At 48.7% G+C, this 22,585-nt stretch overlaps 2 pseudogenes; both read left to right on the plus strand.

Annotated features, from left to right (window-relative positions):
* The first annotated feature begins 4,196 nt into the window (after positions 1–4,196).
* On the plus strand, positions 4,197–7,895 carry LOC124689146 (annotated as a pseudogene).
* A 2,720-nt stretch (positions 7,896–10,615) lies between these two features.
* LOC124689147 lies at positions 10,616–18,925 on the plus strand (annotated as a pseudogene).
* The last annotated feature ends 3,660 nt before the right edge of the window (positions 18,926–22,585 follow it).

Raw genomic sequence — 22,585 nt, forward strand, 5'->3', positions numbered from 1 at the left:
ACAATCTGATGAGGATCCGGCAGTCCTTTTCCCTCTGAGAAGAAGGAGAGACACGGCGAGCCCATTGCTTACATTTGGACCGACAAAGCCTAAGACGGGAGACCAATCTAGCCGTAGGATCCACCCTGTAGGTGGAGCGCCAGGCTCCAACAATACAAGAGCGAAAACGCAGGTGCAGGCCCCAAGATGGCTCGTATCGGAAAAAATCCCCTTTGGGAATCATCGTGGAGATTTTTGCCATGAGAGGCACGTGGTCGGAGGTGGCGCGAGTGATGGAGGTCAAGGCGGAGGAGGGGAAACGATCGTTCCAGGCGTGGTTGATAAAAACCCTATCCAGGCGGACGAGCGTGGGGCTGGACCGCATGTTAGACCAGGTGAATTGGCGATCCCTAAGGGGAAGTTCAATCAGACCAAGGTTATTGATAGCGTCGTTAAAGAGTTCAGCCTCGGAGGCAGAGAAGTTAGCGTTGTTCCTGTCCTCAGGACTACGAGTGAGGTTAAAATCACCAGCGATGATCCAGGGGGTTGCATCACCGGGATCGTGAGTCACGAGATTTTGGAGGAAAAGGGTTTTGGCTTGTAGGTCGCAAGGGGCATAGACGTTGGTAAAACGGAAACTACAGGTGTCGTTGTTAAGGGAAAGGTCCGTGGAAAGGATGTGGCGCGAGGGGGAGGTGTTGACTAAGGTACAGAGTGAGCTATCCCACGCAGTGACCAGCCCACCCGATGCTCCAGTGGCGTCGACAGAAACAAAGGAGCGGAGGGAGGAAGGGAGGAAGGAGGCTGCCTTAGAGGCAAGGAGGGGGCCGAGTTTTGACTCCTGGAGCCCAATAATATTGGGCCTAGCAGAGGTAAGATCCGATTTAACCACATCGCACTTATCAGAATCTCCTAAACCACGGACATTCCACGATCCCACGGTAAAACAGATAGTCCCGATCATTGGATTAACACATAGAGCACCTGGGTACATGGCAAAAAGCCTTTGGCGTGCAGCTTCGAACAGGGGTATGAACCCAGAGAAATAAGAGAGAAATAAATGAAAAAAGGGGAAAAACAGCTCCAGAAGGTTGCCGTCGCAGCGGCGGGAGCGGAAGCTAATCTAAGCACGCGGGAGGACGGCGGAAACTGGCAGCGCCAGGCAGCAGCAGCATTGAAGCGTTGCCGGTGGCGCCGGAAGCCCGTGCAGGGCGTCATCATGGAGAGGAGGAAGGCACCGCCGCGGACTCAGTGACGGCGTCGGGGTCGACGCCGCACACAGCCGTCAGCTCCTTCAGGCGCGGGAGCGGGATCGGGCCAGGGTCAGCAAGGCCCCCAAAACCAGCAGCTGTTGCCGCCGCGTGCAGAGCAAGGGAGCCGCCGGAGAGGTCATAACGTGAGGCTTTGGCGGCCTTCGCCTTGGACAGGATGGAGACAAACTGAGGGGCTTCCTTCTCGGCGAGACGCGCACTCCGGCGAGCCTTGAACGCCGAGTCCGTCGCGCGCTTGCGACGCACGCGCTGTTTGCGCACAGCGTCTTCGTGCTCGCCGTCGAAAACAGCTCCAGCCATGCTGTCAGTAGGATAGCCATCAAGGGGAGCCACCGCTTGGGCCTGGTCGCCGTTGTCCAGCTGCTCTGGCTGAAGCGGCGTGGCCGGCACATGCAGCGTGTCGTACCACTGCAAAAGCAAGGGGCTAGGGGTCAGGGAGGGAGCACGCAGAGAGGAAGAGGGGAGCAACGGAACAGAAGGGACCTGAGATGCGTCGAGCCCAGCTTCAGGGAACTGGGTCGCCATTCTCCGGGCCAGGACTCTGTCCCAGAGCTCAGTCGGCTTGGCCTGGTAAGCAGGGGGCAGCGGCACGTCGGAGTCAGCGGGCAGCCCGTCAAGGGCTTCCAGGGAAGCCGCGGCAGCAAGTCCAGTTTGCCGGCGCGCCACAATCCTGCCCCAGAGACTGAGGACAGAGGAGGGCGGCGGCAGTGGACGAGGTCGAGGAGGGGAGAGGCCACGGACAGAGTCGGAGTCGATGTCGCTGAGGCGTGGCGTCGTCCGGCGGTCGTCGGCGCCGAGGGAGTCGTCAGCACACAAGGGGCAGCAGTAGTGGAAGGGGGCATCTTTGTCGTCGCAGCTCCGCACCTGGCGCACCCGGAGGTTGACGACGGCAGAGCTGCCGCCCGGCGCATCGCGGACCAGCAGGACGGCGGGGACGTCCCCAGCCCTCTCCAGCTCCAGCACGAGGCGGACGGCGGAGAAGTCCAGCTCCTCCAAGCAGAGAGGGTCGATGCAGCAGACGTTTCCAATCGGGCGGAACGCCGCCCGGATCCCGCGCTCGTCCCAATGCTCGAGGGGGAACCCGGTGGCCGTGACGTGCACGAAGGAGGGCTCCCATGAGAAGCGGTTGCACCCGTCCTCAGGCCGCTCCAGCTTGATCAGGTGGCCGGCCTTGGTTAGGGGGAAACGCGCCAAGGTTTCCTCCCTCTCTTCAGGCGAGCGGAAGACGATGAAGAGAGCTCCATAGTCGCTGGCGGCCAGCCCCACCACGGGGTTGCCGCCTTCTTCTTCTAGGGCACGGCGAAGGAGGACGGCCGGAGCCGCCGCAGGTGGCTCGAGGAGGGCGTAGGCGAAGCGCCGCGCGCGGCCCGGGTCGGAGGAGGGCTGCATGAAGACCTCCGCGTAGTCACCGCTAGCACGAGCCCTCGGAGGGGAGGCGTTGAACGGGATCGGCGCAAAGGTGGGGGCCCCCTGTGAGAGGGGCGCGGCGTTGCCGTCGAGCGGGAGGCAGAGGAGGCGAGGGCCTGCCCGCGCGGGTACGGGGTCGGGGGCCTGATGAGGAAGCCCCTGCGCAGGCCAGAGGCCTGGGGCTGCGCCGCGTCGCCGAGGTAGGAAGGAGTCCCCTTCTCCGATGACGGAGAGCTCAACCTCCTCAACCTGGGGGAAGGGGGAGGGCTCGGGTCAGCCAACAAGGTAAGGGAAGGAGCAGAGCGAGAGAAAGAAAGGGGAGGGCGCTCACATCCTGGTCGACGATGGCCGAAACGCCCACAGGCCTTGCAGCGGAGCGGGTCGCGGCAGCCGCCGACGAAATGCTCCGGTGAGAGGCACCGGAAGCAGAGATCTCGTCCTTTGATGGGGGAGAAGAGGAGGCGCTTGGGGCTGCAGGGCTTGCGGTGCGGAGGAGGAGAGGCCAGCAGAACTTCTTTATACGAACGGGAGGGAGTGGCCACCCCCGTTTGCCCGCAGGTGGAGGCAACGGACCGGTCCGGGAAGGGGGTCTCCGGCGGGATCTCGGCGCGCCCATCCCCCTGCTGCAAGGCGTGAGCGGAGAACGGGGAAGCTTGCAGGTCGTCAGAGGGGTTGGGGGAAAACGAGGGAGGCCAGGATAGGACATCACGGGCGCAGGCGCTCTCTCTCTCGTCATCGCACGCGCCGGCGGGATTCGCGTGTCCTGTGCGGCGGCTAAGATGATAGGGAAGGGGAGAGGCCGAGGGGGAGGGGATAGGGTTGACCAGGTTGGAGGGGGCCTCTTGGGCCGTGGGCTGGAAAGAGGGACAAGGACTTTCCCAAACGAGAGCGGGTGGGCCTGCGTGGGGGACGGGGCCGGTGGACCGGTCAGCGCATGCATGCATGGGAGGGTTAGGCTCCTCCACGTCCGCGCGCGGAGGCTGTTCGTCCGCCGGCCGCTGCACGCGCTCAGGCGGCGGGGACACCGCCGAGAAAAGCACCAAGTCCCAGCAGGGAGGCCAGGAAGGCAAGGCGGAGGCCGCCGTACGCGCCACCGCCGCGGAGCGGTGCAGACGGTACACTGAGGACCCCATGCGAACGGGCGAGGAGGCAAGGATCAGATCACGGACGGTCGGCGACGCCGCGAAAGCGGAGAACACCGCGCCACCGTGAGAGTGGACGATGAAGGAGTCAGGGAAGGAGGTGAAGCGGTAATTAAGTGCACTCGCGACGCGCGATCTGTTGTAGCTGGGGGATAAGCTAGGAGGAGTAACCCAAAACTGAACAAAATCGCACCGACCGCCGGCAGCCGAGGCTACAAACGAGTGGTACCAAGAGAGGATTGAATCCAAGAACACCGTACCTGGGGACCGGCGGGGAGCGCCGGCCATGGACGAGGAAGGAGACGCAGTCTGGCGCTGGTTGTCGAGGTCGCGAGGGACGTCCGTCGAGTGTGCCTGGCCAGGAGGCGCGGGGACGGCAGCAGGAGCTTCGGTGACCATGGCCGCAGCTGTCGTGGGGACAGCATTGGCGTCCGGCGACCGCGCCGACAGAGTCAGGGGTGGTGCGCGCGAGAGAGGGAGGAGGAGGCTAGAGGGGACGGATCCTAAGGCTAGGGAGAGGGTGGCCGCCGTCGACGAGCTGTCGTGCTCCGGTGGCGAGCTGCCGCCAGGGAGGGCGCGAGAGCCCGGCGAAGCCATTTACTATGGTCTTCTTGCCTTCCTTTTTACTCAGGATAGTCTTCTTCTTCGTTGGGCTTGGCCCAAGGCCCAACTTGATCTTACTGGCGTTTCTTTATTTTATTTGCAGCATACCTCGCCTCTACCGCGGCGGCGGCGCGCCGCCGCCCTCGTCGTCCCTTCGCTTGCTTCTTTCCCGCCGATATGCGCCGTTTGAGCGCCCCAATCACCATCGCATGAGACGCGCGCTTCGCCTCTCGCCAAATCCCCATAGACGCCCATTCCACGACCCTCGCCGTCGCCGTGTCGGACTCTCGTCGGGGCTGCCAATCGAGAGACACTCAGATAGGGAAATGATTTTACCGAACCTTTGATTTCCTGGTGAACCGCCATCTCTTGGGGAGGTACGCATTTCTTAGCTCGCTTGTTTTTTTTTCGAAACGGGCGCAAAAGCTTTGCCCCAATCTATTGATTAAGAAGGAGTTTTACATGAACGAAACATGCGAAATCAAAGGAAACTAAGATACAAAGGGCTCACTCACCCGGCATGATATTGCCCAAACGTTTGGCACCCGCTAGCACCCAAAGCCTCGCCTCATTTCTAATCTTATCAATTACAACACCCGAGGGTGCACTCTTATTACGAAAGACCCTAGCATTACGCTCGTTCCACACCTCCCAAGTGACTAGGAGGGTTAGGGATGCAAAACCCTTGCGGTTATTTGAGGAGCCTCCCGCCATCATGTTCCACCACCCGGAGAAGGTGTAGTTGGTCCAAGCATCGGTGTCGTTAGCGATCCCCATCCACTCCAAGATCGAGCGCCAAATACGAGTGGTGAAACGGCACCGGACAAAAAGGTGATCGACGGTCTCAACGCATTGCTTGCAAAGAGGGCATAAGCCACAATTAGGCCATCCACGCTTCTCCAAGCGATCGGCCGTCCAAATTCTATTTTGATTTGCAAGCCAAGCAAAGAACTTGACTTTTGGCGGCGCCCAAACCTTCCAAATGGTCTTGTGTAGAGTAGAGTAAGTGGAGCCAAAGAATTGCATAGCATACGCGGATTTTGAGGAGTATTGGCCATTCCCCGTGAGCTTCCAAGTGATATCGTCGGCCCTATCGGGATCAAGGTGGATGGTGTTGAGCATTGTCCAAAGGTCCACAAATTGAAGGAAGTGGTCCAAGGTGAAGGGACGTTGTAGGTCAATCTTTGCAATCCAAGCATCTCCATCTAAAGCTTGCGCGACTCTCCAAGTCTTCCGTTTGGAGCTCTCATATATGAGCGGTGCGACATCGATCGGTCTTTTGCCATGGAGCCAAGGAGCATGCCAAAACGGCGTTTTCTTGCCATCTCCAAGAGTGGTGTTTTTTTTTTTTTTGAACAAGTAGCTCGCTTGTTTAACCTGTGCTTGATTTTTCATATGGTGGGAATGTGCGACTTATGCGCTAGTCATCTCAGCAAATTGACTCATGTCCACTTTGTTTATTTGGCTGGTGTGGGGATTCCTATGGAATGTGTTCTCCTGTGACGTATGGCATCACCATGTTGCTAGATATCTATTTTGCATACTCGATCTGATCAAGCAAGCTGTAGACTAGTACAACCCATCTCGTGCGCTCTCTTGACTGGAAATTTGTGCACTCTGTTACTCATCCCAAGACACAATAAGTTTCTAGAACAGATCTTTGTTCTATTGTTCCTCTAACCTGCTTATGTATTCTCTAAAAAGATAGATTTGTAATCTTCCAGTGATTTTAAGTGCACATTCAACTAACACTAGTCTGTAGAGCCGATTTCTCTTTACCATCTTAGTTACTAATGCACTGGCATTGATAAAATATATAAAGCTCAATGGTAGTGGGAGCGAATCAGGTTCGATCCCAGAGAACCTGCCCGATATGATGCCAAACCTAAGGGTCCTTCGTCTGTCCTCCAATATGTTCTCAGGGCTCATACCACAGTCATTCTGTAAACTTGCAAAACTGTCTGAACTCAATCTAAGGAAAAATAATCTCATCGGAGGAATCCCCCAAAGGAGCTCAGTAACCTTACTGATCTCCATTTAATGGACCTGTCATGGAACATGTTCTACGGAGGAATCCCAAATGAGCTTGGTAATCTTAACAATCTTGGTATCATGGACTTGTCATGGAACATGCTCTCTGGGGGTTTGCCCCCATCCTTTTCCAAGATCCAGGATATTGAAGAGTTAAGTGTCGGGAACAATCTCCATCTCATCGGCAGCATCCCATTGGAATGGTTCTCAAACTGGACAAGTATCAAGGTTTCCAATATTGCAAACAACACCTTCACCGGAAGCATCAATGAGGACTTTTGTCAGCTAGGTAATCTAGAAGCCTTAGACTTATCAAGCAATCTCTTATCTGGAATGTTCCCTGGTTGTTTATGGAACTTGCTTAGCCTACAATACATGGATTTGTCAAGCAATGCCTTTGTTAGAGAATTTCCAACCTCAACGAACCATAATTCTTCACTACTATCAGTGCATCTAGCAATCAACAACTTCCGAGGATGTTTTCCACCTGCTATAAGCAAGTTAGAAAGCTTAGTTTCTTTGGATCTGGGAGGAAATAAGTTTTCTGGCTCAATTCCTTCATGGATAGGGTCAAGCTTCCATTGGCAAACAATTCTACGACTACGGTCAAATATGTTTCATGGAAGTATTCCTTGGGAGGTATCACAACTCTCTCATCTCCAATTGCTTGACCTAGCTGAAAATAATTTCACAGATTCCATACCAGCAAGTCTTAGCAACTTTACTTACTTTGAGACAATGCTAGACATATATGCAAGGGACCAATCGGGTGACAGAACATACATGTTAAACCGTATGGCTCATTCGTATGATGGTCACACGCAAGTAGATTGGAAGGGACGATATTATACTTTCAATACAGAAATTAGTCTTATGATTGGTAATGATCTACTCCCTCCGAGTCAATTAAAAAGGAACGGAGGGAGTATCAAGCAACTCCCTTTTTGGTGAGATCCCTTTAGAATTAATGAACCTTGAAGCCCTTCGATTCCTTAACTTGTCAAGAAATAAATTTTCTGGTCCTATCCCAGTTAGCATTGGTAACTTGAAAGATGTGGAGTCTATAGACCTCTCTTGGAACAAGCTCTCAGGTCCTATTCCTTCAAGCATATCACACTTGAAGTTCCTCGGCTCTCTGAATGTCTCCAACAACCTTCTGTCAGGAGAAATACCTACAGGTAATCAGCTCCAAACATTTAATGACCCCTACATTTATAGCAACAACCTGGGACTATGTGGTGTTCCTCTGAGCACTCCATGTAAAAACGATTCGACCTCTACAGCAGCACTTGGCGGGGCAAAGGAAGATCACCATCAACTCGAAACCCTGTGGCTGTACTACTCAGTGATTGCAGGAACTGTCTTTGGTCTCTGGTTATGGTTTGGAGCATTGTTTTTTGGGAAGTTCTGGAGGTTTGCCTTCTTTGGTTGCATCAATGCGCTGCAAGAGAAGTGCATATGAAAATGAAGCGTCACTGTGCTTTGCACTTGTCACCTGAGGTACCGCACTCTGCTTCGCACTTGTCACCTTAGTGTTTCTTGAAGTTTCCTCCAACTTGCAGTACCTTCCATAGACATGTATTATCCATGGCCCTGCCCTTTATTTTCGTTCACCAAATAAGTTGTGATGATCTTTTCCTAAGTGAGCTGAAGTGGCTGATAGCTGTTCTGAACATCTGATGATACAGTTTCGTAGACTTGTAATGGGTGTTACTTCTGAATTCCGTGAGTTGCAGTTATGTATGTTCTGTCATTGGTCTCAGCTTCAATCTTATCTAATTCATGTGTACTTGTGTCGTATCCACTCTGTACAGTTAAACTGCAGACTCGGCCTACGAATGCAGCTTCAATCATATATAATTCATGTGTACTTGTGCCATATCCTCTCTATACAGTTAAACTGCAGACTCGGCCTTTTTAGCACCAACTTGTAGCAAAATTTTGATCACAATAGTAAGGGTTACAAATCACTAATGAACAAGAACAAATTCACAGTATGCACTGCCACTGCCAAATTCCATATGGAAGAGAAACCAGGATGCGTGTGTCAGTTCTGGTAGCTGTTGGTGATGGCGCACTGCTTCCTGATTTCCCCCTCGGAGCCAGTCATGACTTGTACGGCCCCCATCCTGGCCACCGAACGCGCGAACACCTGGAAGAACACCTGCGGTGTGCTGGCCACGACATTTTGGCGATTTCAGCCCTTGCCGTGGCACCAGTGATCAGAGCAGTGTCGGGCTGGAGAAGGCTCTGTAGTTGAGCACCGCATGGTAGTAGCCAAGGTCGAACATGACGAAGCTGCCGGGGTCCATCTCCACCATGGCGTCACGGCCGCCCATCCCGCACTTTGGCTGCCACGGGTTTGTGGTGTAGGTCGCGCCGAGGGGCGGGTCTGTGCTGGAGTAGCTGTAGTGGCGGTTGGTAAAGGACGAACAGTGGGTGATTCCGATGGCGTGCGCACCTGCATCTCCTCTTAGGTTCATTCGACCAATGCTCGAATTCAACATTTATTTTGCTGCTCTTAACGTTTGTCCTAAATACAACCATTTTGGTCGCAGGATTTGTAGCATTATTCTTTTTTAACTTTTTGGTCAAGTTAATAGAGAAAAAAGCACATGGTTTCTGTTGGATTCTCAGGTATCTCGTACTCGTAGCATTGTTAAGTCTAGTTCCAACTTTAGCGCCAACTTTGGAACTACTCCCTCTGTTCCATATTAGTTGTCACTGATTTAGTACACAATTGTACTGAGACAGTGACAACTAATATGAAACAGAGGGTGTAGGAGACAGGATATAAAGCAAAGTCCTTCAGTTTGGACTTGAATGATAATAGAAATAAAGTAGACATGTAAGTAAGAGCTTGACGTCATCAGAAATGGATGCCAGGCACACATCTGTGGCTCAGATTATCAAGACCTCACAACAAAATGGCAAGAAGAACGGTCAAATGGCTTCCAAAATCTCAAGTAGTACAAAGCTCAAATTATTCTGAGTTGGAATTCGAATCCTATGAATTGGATGTTCTAAAAATTGAGTTAATTTTCGAATACCCTCTTTCAGTTTTGGCCTAAAAGCTGTCACTTAGTTTAGGGTTTTCCAGTGTTCAGACTTTCGAAAACTCATCCATAAACTGAGAACCCTGATCTAAAATCTAAAAGCTAGCAATTCTCTAGATACACTAGGTTTTCACAAATTGCGGTAGAGGGATTCTAAATAATAATATAAGTAGGTGAACTGGAGATAAACTCATACTGACAGGGGTTAACTACATGGGATGTCCGAAAATGGGGTCTTGCTTAAGTTATGAACATATATATTCAGAGCTCCTTCTTTTACCTTTGCAACTTTCGTAGCTAACATCTTTGGCCACCAAGCTTGGATGCCGTTCAGTTGTGGAGGCTAACCTACTTTATAAATACGGAGTACAACATCCTAAATGCCTGCAGCTCTTATATCTGGGTGGCAACAAGCCCAACGGTACATTTCCACCCTTCATCCTCAACCACACCTTTGCTATGCTAAAGTACCTCGACCTGTCTGTTAACGCCTTCTCAGGTTCGATTCCAGACAACCTGCACGCTATGCTACCAAATTTAGAGACCCTTGATCTGTTCTCCAATGCTTGATTTTTCATGTGATGGACAGAAAAAGGAAATAGACACTAGTCATGGCCGCCGTGTTTATTTGGCTGATGTGGGATCACCAGGTTACACCCCATCTCATGCGGTCCCTTGACTAGATATCTATTTTACTATGAAATTTGTGCACCCATTTACTCATCTATCTTTTTTTTTTCTCAAGTCAGTCGGTTTCTAGTGATGTCACACCACATATAGTCTATGGTCAGTGGGTGAGTGGTGCCATCTAATACGTCCTGAGTATATAAGATTCATGTTCATAGTTGGGATGCATTTTTTACTTTCTTACTTTGATACTGCTTGGCGGGTCAAGGACGAAGTCTTGAGTTATGGTTCAGTGGGCCACTGACTAATACAATCACGTTTAAGTTCACATTTCACTAACACTAGTCTGTTGATGTCTCTTCACCATCGTAGGTACTAATGCACTCACAATGGTAAAATATGTAAAGTTCAATGGTAGTGGGAGCGAATGGGACTGCCTACAACTCAATCTCTTGCTCTATATTATATGCTCACTACTTGATTGTTGAGGCATACAAACATGCAACGCATCCATCTGCCACCTTCAGTGAGGGCGCCCCATTTCAAAACTCTCTTGTGTCTCTGTACTACCTTTTGTGTGCTGCTATGCATGGCCAGTTCGATCAGCCCAGAAGGAGAGGCACTCCTCCGGTGGAAGGACACTCTCCTCGACTCCACCTCTTTGTCATCATGGTCACATTTCAAACCGACCTGCAATTGGGACCGCGTCACCTGCGATGAAGGCGCCAGGTATGTCACCCATCTAGACCTTCCCTACTCCAGCCTCCACGGCACGCTTGATGCCTTCTCCTTTGCCGTGTTCCGACATCTCGCTGTGCTCGACCTCAGCAACAACAATCTCTTTGGCTCCATCCCAACCAACATATCCTTGTTGCTCGATCTCACCATTCTGATTTTGAGCTACAACAACCTTGTTGGTGCCATCGTCCCCTACCAACTTAGCAGGCTCCCAAACATTGCCACGTTAGAGTTGAGAAACAATCACTTGACCAACCCAGATGTTACCAAATTCTCACATATGTCCAGACTGCAATCCTTACTTCTAGGTGGTAACAAGCTCAACGGTACATTCCCACAGTTCATACTCAACCGCTCCTGGGTTAGGCTGCAGTTTCTCGATCTATCTGGTAATGGCTTCTCGGGTTTGATTCCAGAGAATTTATGAGACATGGCACCAAATTTAGTGTATCTTGATCTGGCATCCAATATCTTGTTGGGGCACATACCGTGTTCCTTCTCAAGACTTGCAAAACTGCAATACCTATATCTCGCGGAGAATAATCTCACCGGAGGAATCCCAGCGGAGCTTGGTAACCTTCGTAGTCTTAAGACCATGGACTTCTCGTGGAACATGTTCTCAGGTGAAATCCCAAAGGAGTTTGGTAACCTTACTAATCTCAATATCATGGACTTATCGTGGAACATGTTCTCAGGAGAAATCCCAAAGGAGTTTGGTAACCTTACTAATCTCAATATCATGGACTTATCGTGGAACATGCTCTCTGGGGATTTGCCACTGTCCTTTTCTAGGATCCAGTGTATTTCAGAGTTTGATGTTGGGAACAATCTCCACCTCAGCGGCAACATCTCACTGGAATGGTTTAAGAACTGGACCAATGTCATGGGTTTCCATATTGCAAACAATAAATTTACTGGAAGCATCAGCGAGGCTTTTTGTCAGCTAGGTAATCTAAAAGCCTTGGACTTGTCAGATAATCTCTTGTCTGGAGTGCTCCCTGATTGTTTATGGAACTTGCACAATCTTATTTACATGGATTTGTCAAGCAATGCTTTTGTTGGAGAAGTTCCAACCTTACAAAACGATTTTTCTTCGCTGGAATCAGTAAATCTGGCAAATAACAACTTCATAGGAATTTTTCCACTTGCTCTAAAGAATTTACAAAATTTGGTACGTTTGGATCTGGGGGGAAATAAGTTTTCTGGAACAATTCCTTCATGGATAGGGGCAAGCTTCCCTTTGCTAAGAATTCTACGGTTACGGTCAAATATGTTTCATGGAAGTATTTGTCAGGAGGTATCACAGCTCTCTCATCTCCAATTGCTTGACCTAGCTGAAAATAATCTCACGGGTTCCGTACCAGCAAGTCTTAGCAACTTTACTTTCATAGCCATGGTCCTTACAAGCGACCAATTAGGTAATTATACATTCAGAAGCAATGGTTCAGTTTCTTCACATGATGGTCAGATGGACATAGTTTGGAAGGGACGAGATTATACATTCAAGAGAATATCAGTTATGCTTATGGCTGGTATTGATCTATCAAGCAATTACCTTTCTGGTCTGATCCCAGCAGAATTGCTAAATCTTGGAGCCATTCAGTTCCTTAACTTGTCAAGGAATAATTTATCCGGTGCTATCCCAAGTAACATTGGTAACTTGAAAGATGTGGAGTCTCTTGACCTCTCCTGGAACAAGCTTTCAGGTCCTATTCCTCCTAGCATATCACACTTGATGTTCCTCAGCTCTCTGAATCTTTCAAACAACCTTCTGTCAGGAGAGATACCTACAGGCAATCAGCTCCAAACATTCAACGACCCCTCCATTTATAGGAACAACTTGGGACTGTGTGGTGTTCCTCTGAGCATTCCATGTAAAAACGATTCAAGCTCTACAACACTGCTTGATGGGGCAAAGGAAGATCACCATGAACTTGAAACCCTGTGGTTGTACTACTCAGTGATTGCTGGAACAATCTTTGGTTTCTGGGTATGGTTTGGAGCATTGTTTTTCTGCAAGATCTGGAGGTTTGCATTCTTCAGTTATCGCTCCAACTACACCAGCAACAACGGAGGACCCCCGAAGCCTGGAGGTAACCACAATAACAACCACCCCAACAGCAACAGCAACCATGGGAACAACAACAACACCAACACTGGCCCGAGGACTGGAAGCAATGCCATCCCCGTCACCCCGAAAGACAAGTCAACTGTAAACTGCTATGAATGTGGAGTTGTGGGCCACTACTCCAATGAGTGCCCCAAGAAGCTCGCCAAGATTGCCGGCAACACCGTTGCACCTGCTCAGAACCAACGCCGCTTTGCCGCAAGAAAGAACCAGAACAACAACGGTCGCTACTACAACATGATTGCCAATGAAGCCCAGGAAGCCCCTCAGGCCATGCCAAGTATGTTCCCCTGTTAATCTCACTAATCAATCTTTCTTAGGAACCTAACTTTTCTTTAAAATCTCGGGACGAGATTTGTTTAAGGGGGAAGGGTTTGTAACACCCCAAATTTCAAAACAAAGAGAAAATGAATTTCCTTTTTTCCAAAAATGAGAACCAACAAAAACTTTTCTTACTTTGAGTGCTATGCATAGTGCTCATACCTAATACTTGTGTTTTGCCATGATAAGTGTTATTATGCTTATGTGATAAACCCTAAAACCCTAAAGTAATCAAGTGAAGATCACAAACCCAATAAAATAAAAGAGAAAGAAATCAAATAAGAAAAACCCTAAACCTTGATCTTCTCAAATACAAATGGATCTATTTTGAGAAACCAAAATAAAGAAAAAGACATATATAGGCATATAGCCCTAATAGGAAAATCTGGAACCCTACCTTTATTATTTTTGCTAAATGGTGGTGAACCATTGTGAACCCCACTAAACCCTAGACCTCATACTCTCTTGTCACAAATCTTTGAAAAACCAAAATAAGAAGAGGTGATTTTAAATAAGAAAAAGGGGCATATGCAAGCCCATGGCTATTTTGTGTAAAAACTAAAACTTTGTTGCTTACCTGGTGTAGATGATTGGAAATACCTCAACACACTCAACAAAGCATTTACCAACCAATTTAAGTGAGAATCAAAATAAAATCCATCTTATGCATAGAGGCATATGTGGCACTTAGCCAAACTATCAAATCTTGACCTAGCCACCTCCATTGTCCTAAAATGGTTTGAACCTTTCACCCAACTAATTCTAACCCCAAATAAACCTCATCCTTGTCAAAGGGAAGCAAAGAAAAATAAAAGAATAAAAGTTAGAAATTCATAAAACCCTCACATATGGTTTATGCCATTTTTGCAAATATTTACCCTAGCCCATTTTGGTCTTCACCATTAGTTGTATTATGTTAATAAACACTTACTACAACTTTTGGAATCAAAGAAACACAAATCAAATCCAATTTAAACTCAATTTGTGAACACATAGAATAATGGTCAAATCTGTCTTTTATAATCTGGTCACTACTTTGAGCCCCTCTATCTCAAGTTTTTCAAACTAAACTTTCCCAATTATTTGCATGTCATCCAAGAGGACATCAAGATGAACAACTTTTGTAAAGACAACCATGCCAAATTCACTTTGGATAAAAATCTATGCTCATGCAAAGTTAGGACTTTTTAATATGTGCAACAATCTCACTTTGTCAAATTTTACAATTCTTTGATTTTTAAAATTTCACCACCACACATAGTTGTCTCTGGTCATTTGCAACTTAACCAAATGCACCACTTTCAATTTTTGAATCCATTTGAGATCAACCAAATTTTGCAAGAAATTGAATTGGACAAATATGGAACTAATCAAAAACACTATTTGCATGGTGTTTGGCCTAACCCTACTGCCCCACTCGACCCTACCTGTCCCCTGGCCCTCTCTCTCTCACTCCATAGCATAGAAACCCTAGGAGAGCAAGCCTAGCATGGCATGGACATGGCCATGTCGGCCATGGACACCATGTCGAGCCACCCCTCCCTTTCTTCTTCTCTGGCCACGGCCACCGTGTCCAAACGCACCACCTCACCTCCCTGGCCACGCCTAGCATCTCCATTACCACGGATAACACCGACAGTCGCCGGAAACCGCGCGCCCAGAATCGCCCAGGATGCCGATGACGTCGCGCCAGTACACGCCGCGGACGTCACTGGCCACGCGTCGCTCGCCGTACTCCGTCGTACCCCGACCGCCTCCGCTCGCCATGGTACTCGCCACGCCACGTGGAGCATGCCGGACACGCTCGCGTCACCCGCTCGTACTGCCGTCGCCGGAGAGGACGATTCCACCCGCCGCGGCCGCGCCGATACACGCGTTCGCCCGACCACCGTACGCCAAGACTTGCAGCGCCGTTGACGCTCATCGAACCGTCTTGACGTCGCCTACCTAGCGCCCACCTCGCCTACCCCTATCCCTCGCCGGAATCGCCGCGTCACTGTCACCCTTGCCGCGCCCCTCACGGCACCTCGCGTCCTATAAAAGGAGCCGTCCCCGCGCCTTCACCTCCACAGCAAACTCACTCCCTCTCTCTTCTCAAGCTCCTCCGCTTCTCTCCACTCGCACATCGCCGCCGCTAGCCATCCAATTTATCACCGGAGCCCGCGGAGGTACTGAGATCGCCGCCATCGATTTCGGCCACCATCGGAGACGCCGCCGGTACCAGCTGCTTCCTCTTCCTCGACAACATCGTCGCCGCACGTCGCTGACCCTCGCCGGAGTCCAGGAGCACCGCCGACCCCCTACCTCCGCCGCTACAGCAAGCATCTCCCCCCGACGAAGACGACGCCCCTACACCGCCCGATCTGCTTCTGATCCAACGGCGCGCATCGCAGCGTACCGATTCGGGTGAGTCACTCGCTGACGGGTGGGGCCTGCTGTCAGCTGGCCCGCAGCGTTAGCTGGGCCGGCCCAACTCTTCTTTGCTGCGTTTCAAACTGATTCGGCCCAATTTCTTTCCCGCCAGCCCGTCTAGTCAAATTCGATTTAATTCAATTCAAACCAATGCAATACTGGCCCTGTGTTTGAAATTCAATAGAATCTGTTTGGCTTGGCCAAATTTAGCAAACTTTATATGGTTCAAAAGCTACTGAAAAGATCTACAAAACCCCACTGGTTCCACTTCCAAATCTTGTGTAGAATTAATGTGACAAAAATAACAAGTCAGAGACTTCTACCACTTCACATAATTATTAAAAATCAACCAAAATAGTTATTTAAGTAATTCCAACTCTCATAGCTCACTTTTGACTTACACTAATTGTTTCTGCAACAATATGCCATGCTTACTTTGAAAGACCATGGCCTAGCTTAATTAAAGAACTATATGGCTATTCTAGTCAAAGATATTGTCCAAAACTATTAATAAATCACATGGGAGTTTTTCTCTCATTTAAATCTTGTCATGAACAATTCAAAATAAGGTAGAGACTCTGGTCATATATGTTTCATATGAATTGTTGATGATATTAACTCACCTCAATAGTAGTTGTTAACTTAGTTACAACTATGTGTTAAATCATATGAGAGGTATTCCTCTCATTTAAATCTTGGTCTCAAGTAATTCAACATGAGGTAGTGACCATGGTCTATACAATCTCATATTGAGTTATTTGGTGACATTAAATCACTACCATGTTAGTATTAAATTGCATGAGGTATGGAACCTCATTTAAATCATATTCCAGATGATAAGTATGAAGAGGTTGACTTTGGTCAATCTAGGTCATATCTTATTCATAAGAGAAATTAAATCTTAATAAGATAATGAGAGGAAATTATTTCTCTAAGTAATTAAAAGTAACTCCTAAGTTAGTATGAGAGGAAATTATTTTTTTAAGAAAACAACACACCTACCCACTTAATAGTAATGTGTGATGCTAGTTTAATTTGTGTAAAGTATATGAGGTGTTTCACTTCATTTAAATCTTGTCCCATGTACTTTCATATGAAGTTTGGACCCCTGGTCAAATGCTCTCATATGAAATACTTGGAGATTTTAAATCATTTGTAGAAGTGTTAAATAGTATGGGGTATCTCTCGCCTCGCTTAAATCGTTTTCTCAAATGATGATGATGAATGGTTGACTTAAGACAACCTGAATTCATGAGTGATTGTTTGAGAAATTAAATCTTAAAGAAGATTCAATGAGAGGAAATTATTCCTCAAGAACTATATGGAAACTATCTTTTACATATGAAATGAGAGGAAATTATTTTTCCTCAAGCAAGACCACCAATACACCAAATTGTATTAATTGGGTGAATAGAATAGTTTGTGTGAGTACATGTGATTTTTAGAATAGCCAATGAATTGCTTGGTGATTGTACCCCGTATTCGTATTTTAGACGCTAGTACCGAGGAGTATCAAGAGGAGGAGGAAGACTACTTTCAAGGAGAAGAAGACCACTTTGACCACCTCAACCCCCAAGGCAAGCTATACTCTTGCAAGCTAACACCTTTGCAAGTTCTATTGTTGCAAGATAATACTCTGGCAAAGTGCAAAGCTCACCATGAGCAAGGCATTACCCATTTACTTTATGTTTATGATCCTATTTCCCAGTTTTACTTTACCAGCCTTACTTACTTTTGTTTTATCAAAGTACTTTTTGATTCATGATTCACTTGGTCTAGATATAAAGCGAATAAGAGCACCAAACTTAGCCTAGAAAGCTATAAGCTAGTTAGCACCCCTCATGACTAGTTGCTAGTGCTAACCAATAAAAGTGACTACTCTAGATGGGAACTTGTGAAATGAAATGACTTTGAAAACCTTGGAATGATGATTCATTCTATTGAAAGATTTTGAAGGTGAATATGATCTGTGAATGACTTGGTGAATTTTACAAAACTGATGGTTGGGTTCGGATGCGATACCATTCCAATTTTGCAAGTACCCCCACAATACCTGATATGGGTAAGGGCTTAACTGGAAGTTTATGTATCTTAGTATGGGTTCCCTCTAAACAAGCGTCATCGGGGTTATGCCGAGGCTGCCTCCAATTGAAATGTTAAATGATGTGAAATGATGTGAATGAGGTGAATTGTCCGGCCCAAGCCCTGTGCAGTTCCCAGGCTGACAGTTGGTCTTCACTGGGAGGCCAAGCTCATGGGGAGAGGTGCCTATACTAGGGTATGTAGGTGAAAGGTTATGGTTGGTAGTCCGCACACGGAGTGTGATAAATCAGGGCCAGCTTAACCCCGACGGATTATTGCAAATGTTGTGGCACAAGTGTACGACCTCTCGCAGAGTGTAGAACTATTCGAATAGCCGCGTCCACGGTTATGGACTGTTGGAAAGGCCATACTGTTCCGTCATCAGAACTTTTCTAAAAGGTGACATGTGAAGGGTGACTTGTGATTTGAACTTGAAATGGCGACTTTGACTTGAAAACACATTGAGTTGTGGGAATGACACTAATGTTCCCATTTGAGTTAGTTAGCACATGAAGAGTGTTTATTTCAAATACTTGTGAACTAAAATTGGCTTTATGCAAAAGAAACTAGAACTTAGCATCCCCCTTACTAGAATGGCTAGTACTTACATTAGTATTAGTTTGCGAGTACTTTAAAGTACTCACGGCTTTGTCCCTGGCTATTCAAATGGCCAGACTATGAAGCAGAACAGCAGTATGAAGAGGACAACCAGCAGGACGCCTACGACAACTAGGGAATCTTCTGACGTCAAGCGTTGGCCTGTGGACTAGAGAGTCCCTTATCTTTACGCTTCCGCTATGTATTTGTGATGTGTGTTGAAACAATAGTTCAACTATTCTTGTAATATTGGATCATGGGATCTATTTGTAAGACGACTATGATATGTAATGAATGATGACTTATGATATTCAACTGTTATGTCTCGCAACAACAATATTCCTGGGATTGCGATGTATGGCATAACAGGCATCTGGACTTAAAAATCCGGGTGTTGACAGTAACTGTATATAGAGGGAACCGATTTCGCCATGCTGGGCAGGCTACTGCTCGGTCAAGTCTTTCCCGAATGTAGTTCGCCGCATCATGATTGTTATTTCGCCAGGTGAAAGCATCTCCCTTGAAGCCTAGATCAGTAAGCTCACAATCCTCCAGCGCCATGCGAAACTTATCCATGCAAGCTTGCGGTCTAGGAGCACCTCCCTCCTCCCAGTCGAACAAAATTTCATTGAAATCCGCCGCACACAACCATGGTAACGAGCTGTGATTTTTTAGAGTCCTAAGCAATCTCCATGTTTTATCCCTATCCGCCTGCCTTGGTTCACCATAGAACCCTGTAAACCTCCACTTAAAACCATCATCCTCCGTAATTTCAACATCGATGTGATATCTAGATGGCATACCCAACAGGTTAATGTTGATGCCGTTTCTCCAGAACAACGCTAGACCACCACTTTGCCCCACACTATCTTTCACTAACATGTTTGGCATACCAATCTGACATCGCACCCACTCCATTCTCCTTTTATCCATCTTCGTTTCCGATATGAACAGCACATCGGGGTCCTCCACCTTCAGGACATCCTGAAGGCCACGAACAGTCGGGCCATTCCCCAAACCCCGGCCATTCCATCCTCCAATCCTCATTGGGCTTCGCGGAGCTGTTCCGACAGCCCCGCGTTCATCTTCAAATTGTTAGCACTCCCATCTGCTCCCTTCTGCTTCTTATTGTTCTCCCCCGCCTCTACATCCACCTCCATATGCTCGCCTCCTGTTTTACCCCAAACATCGACACCCAGCTTCTCCTCCGACTGCATACCAGGCCGGTTCCTCCTCTTAAAATGTCTCCCACCCTTCACCTCCTTCTCCTTCCCCAGCTCCCTGCTTGGCCCACAGTCACAAGTACAGGTGGCTCCACACCCACCATACGATCGAGATGACCATGCATAGACACCCCTTAACCTTCCTTCTCGCCATCCTTTTCCTCCATCTCCTTCAACACCTTCCCCACACCATAGAACTCACCTTCCTTCCTCCCAACCACCACCATATCATCTGAGACATTAAGCCCTCCTTTCCCCTTCTCAGCAGCACTTCCCCCTCCCTTCTCCTCCGGACTCTCCTCCTCGAAACATAGGCTTTTGTTTGCACCCTCCCCTCCTCCCTTAGCCTCCCCACTAGTGATTTTTAAAGGACTAGAACCCTCCTTCTCCCCTTCCTTCCCACTTCTATCTTCATTTCTACTAAGGACTCCATCCTTCCTCCATGATGGGCCATCACTCCCCGACTTGCTACCGCCACTGCTCCACCCATGCTGCCTCCGATAACCACTCTCACCCCAGCTCCTCCTACCCTCAGACCCGTGTCTCTTGGGTGGCACCCATTTCAGCCACTTGCCGTACTGAGGCTCTTCCCCCTTCTTTAGCTTGACCGAGCAATCCTTGTCCATATGACCAATGAGACCGCATGTGAAACAGAAATCAGGTAAGAACTCATATTGGAACGGACACCATCTCAGGTTTGCTTCCTCTCCTATCTCAACCATCGTACCCCTCATTAATGGCTTAGCCACCTTAATCTTCACCTTGATCCTGAGATATCTCCCTACCGCTAACCCGTTCTCCACTCCATCTATCCCCACATATTCTCCAATCTGCTCCACAATCTCCTCACCCGTGGTTCTATTCATTAACCCCAGAGGCAACTTGAAAATCCTAACCCATATGGGAATTTTGCTGAATTCATAGTCATCTATATTTTTATGCGCCTCAAACTCCTCCATGATCAGCAAGCTTCTATCAAACGTCCACGGTCCCTCCTCTACCGCCTTCTTCTTCCCAGATGCCTGTTTAAATGTGAAGAGGAACACGTTCTCACTGAGATCCTTGCACTCTATACCCTTTATTGGGCACCAGAGAGGGCCCAACGCATCCTCCATCGCCCCGGCGATCGCTGGTTTCTCCGACATCAGCTTCCCAATCGCCTTCCACTCCATAGCCTCACCGTCCCTTGCCTCCACCTTCTTCAGCTTCACTCCCTTCTTCTCCCCCTCAGAAAGCTTCAGCCCCCGCATCATCCCTGCCATCTGATCCACAATTCCTCTTCTCCGATCGCCAACACCAATGAGATCCCGATCTAGGCAGTGGCGGACGCACAGGAAATTTGTAGGGTGGGCACACCCCCTAATTTTTAATTTTTCCTGCCCATGTGTGTTAAAAATTTACCCAAATGACTAAATATTAATGGTTTTCCAAAAAATGAGGGTGGGCCACGACCCACCCAGCCACCCAGCTGCGTACGCCACTGGATCTAGGTAGTACATATATTATGACCATGTGCCCTAGACAACACCCAGAAGGCTTATGTGGATGGGAAAGGTTGGGGAGAGGAGAGATCCTCCCTAGATCGCGGCAGAATCTACCTCGCGCCAGAGATCTTGGATGAAGCCCGGCGCAACAGCGGCGACGCACACAGCCGGAGCCCAGGAGGTTCCGTCTATCGCCACATAAGGCTGGCAATCGGGTCGGGTTTGACCGGGTCGACCTCTCCTAGACCCATGCCCATTTAACAAATGGGCGAGGTCCGTGCCCACGACCCTGCCCATGGGTCTAAGCGCATACCCATGCCCACACCCATCGGGTCACCCGACCCAATCGGGCACCCATCGGGTCTGTAGACAATCCATCAAATAGCACCATCTTAGCTTTGCAAAGCCATCGGGTCATTTACAAAACATTCATTACAATACATGAATGCAGGAGACACTCCAACCGAAAACATATCACACTCAAGTCTCGGGTACTTGGTTTTGCGGTTCCTTATATAGGCAACTAACCCTACATTCCTTTTTCTTTTGGTGGGGTGGTACTAACTGGAAGACTACCGATCCATGCATCACTTCAGGAGCTAGTGAGGCACCGTGCCAGTGAAAAACGTGGAAGCCATGTCGTATTTTACATGGAACGGTAGGAACTAAGAACTAGCTTTGGCACAAAACAAATTTAACAGAAGTTTAAGTCTAGTGTCTTGCTACCTAGCAACCAAGTGTTTTCTTTTGTGTGTGGTATCAAGTGTATTTACATCAAATAAAAGACTAATTGTTATATAGAATATTTATATTTATATTTATATCAATACTAATCGGGCGACCCATCGGGTTACCCACGGGCACAACCTTATGCCCATGCCCTACCCATAACTAATCGGGTTACCCATGGGCACGACCAATAGACGAAATAGTCAACCCATACCCTACCCATTCGGGTCGGGTGTCCATGGGCGCCCGGATCCATGGGCAAGATCGCCACACCGATCGCCCGTAAATCACGGTACCTCAACCGTCACACGAGGGATGGACAGAAAGGTTCACTCTAATGTTGCCAATGTTTGTCGAGGGAGAGAACTGTTAGAAAGCCGTCAATCTTCTCCAGTTTTTGAACGGATTTCGCGTTAGGTGTTCTTGCGCGTACGTCTGTGCACTTCTTCGCTGGGCCTGGCCCAAGGCCCAACCTGATCTTGCTGGTCTTTCTTTCTTTTCTGCCACGCCTAAGACGCCTTGCCTCATCCGGCGGCGGTGCCGCCACCACCGTCCTACCGCCGTGCACCATTCCTTTCCAATGCCTATCTCTCCCAACCCGCACTGCGCCGGGCTCCTCCTCTCCGGCGCCCGCGCCGTCGTGCTCTCCTCTCAGGTACACGCGTGCCTGAGATGCGAGAGCGGCACGGCCTTCGTCGCCTCTGGAAGATCAAGTCGGAGGACCCCAAGGAGAGGAAGTAGATGCGGCCCTCATC

This window comes from Lolium rigidum, chromosome 2 (assembly GCF_022539505.1).
Source record: "Lolium rigidum isolate FL_2022 chromosome 2, APGP_CSIRO_Lrig_0.1, whole genome shotgun sequence".
Classification (NCBI taxonomy): Eukaryota; Viridiplantae; Streptophyta; class Magnoliopsida; order Poales; family Poaceae; genus Lolium; species Lolium rigidum.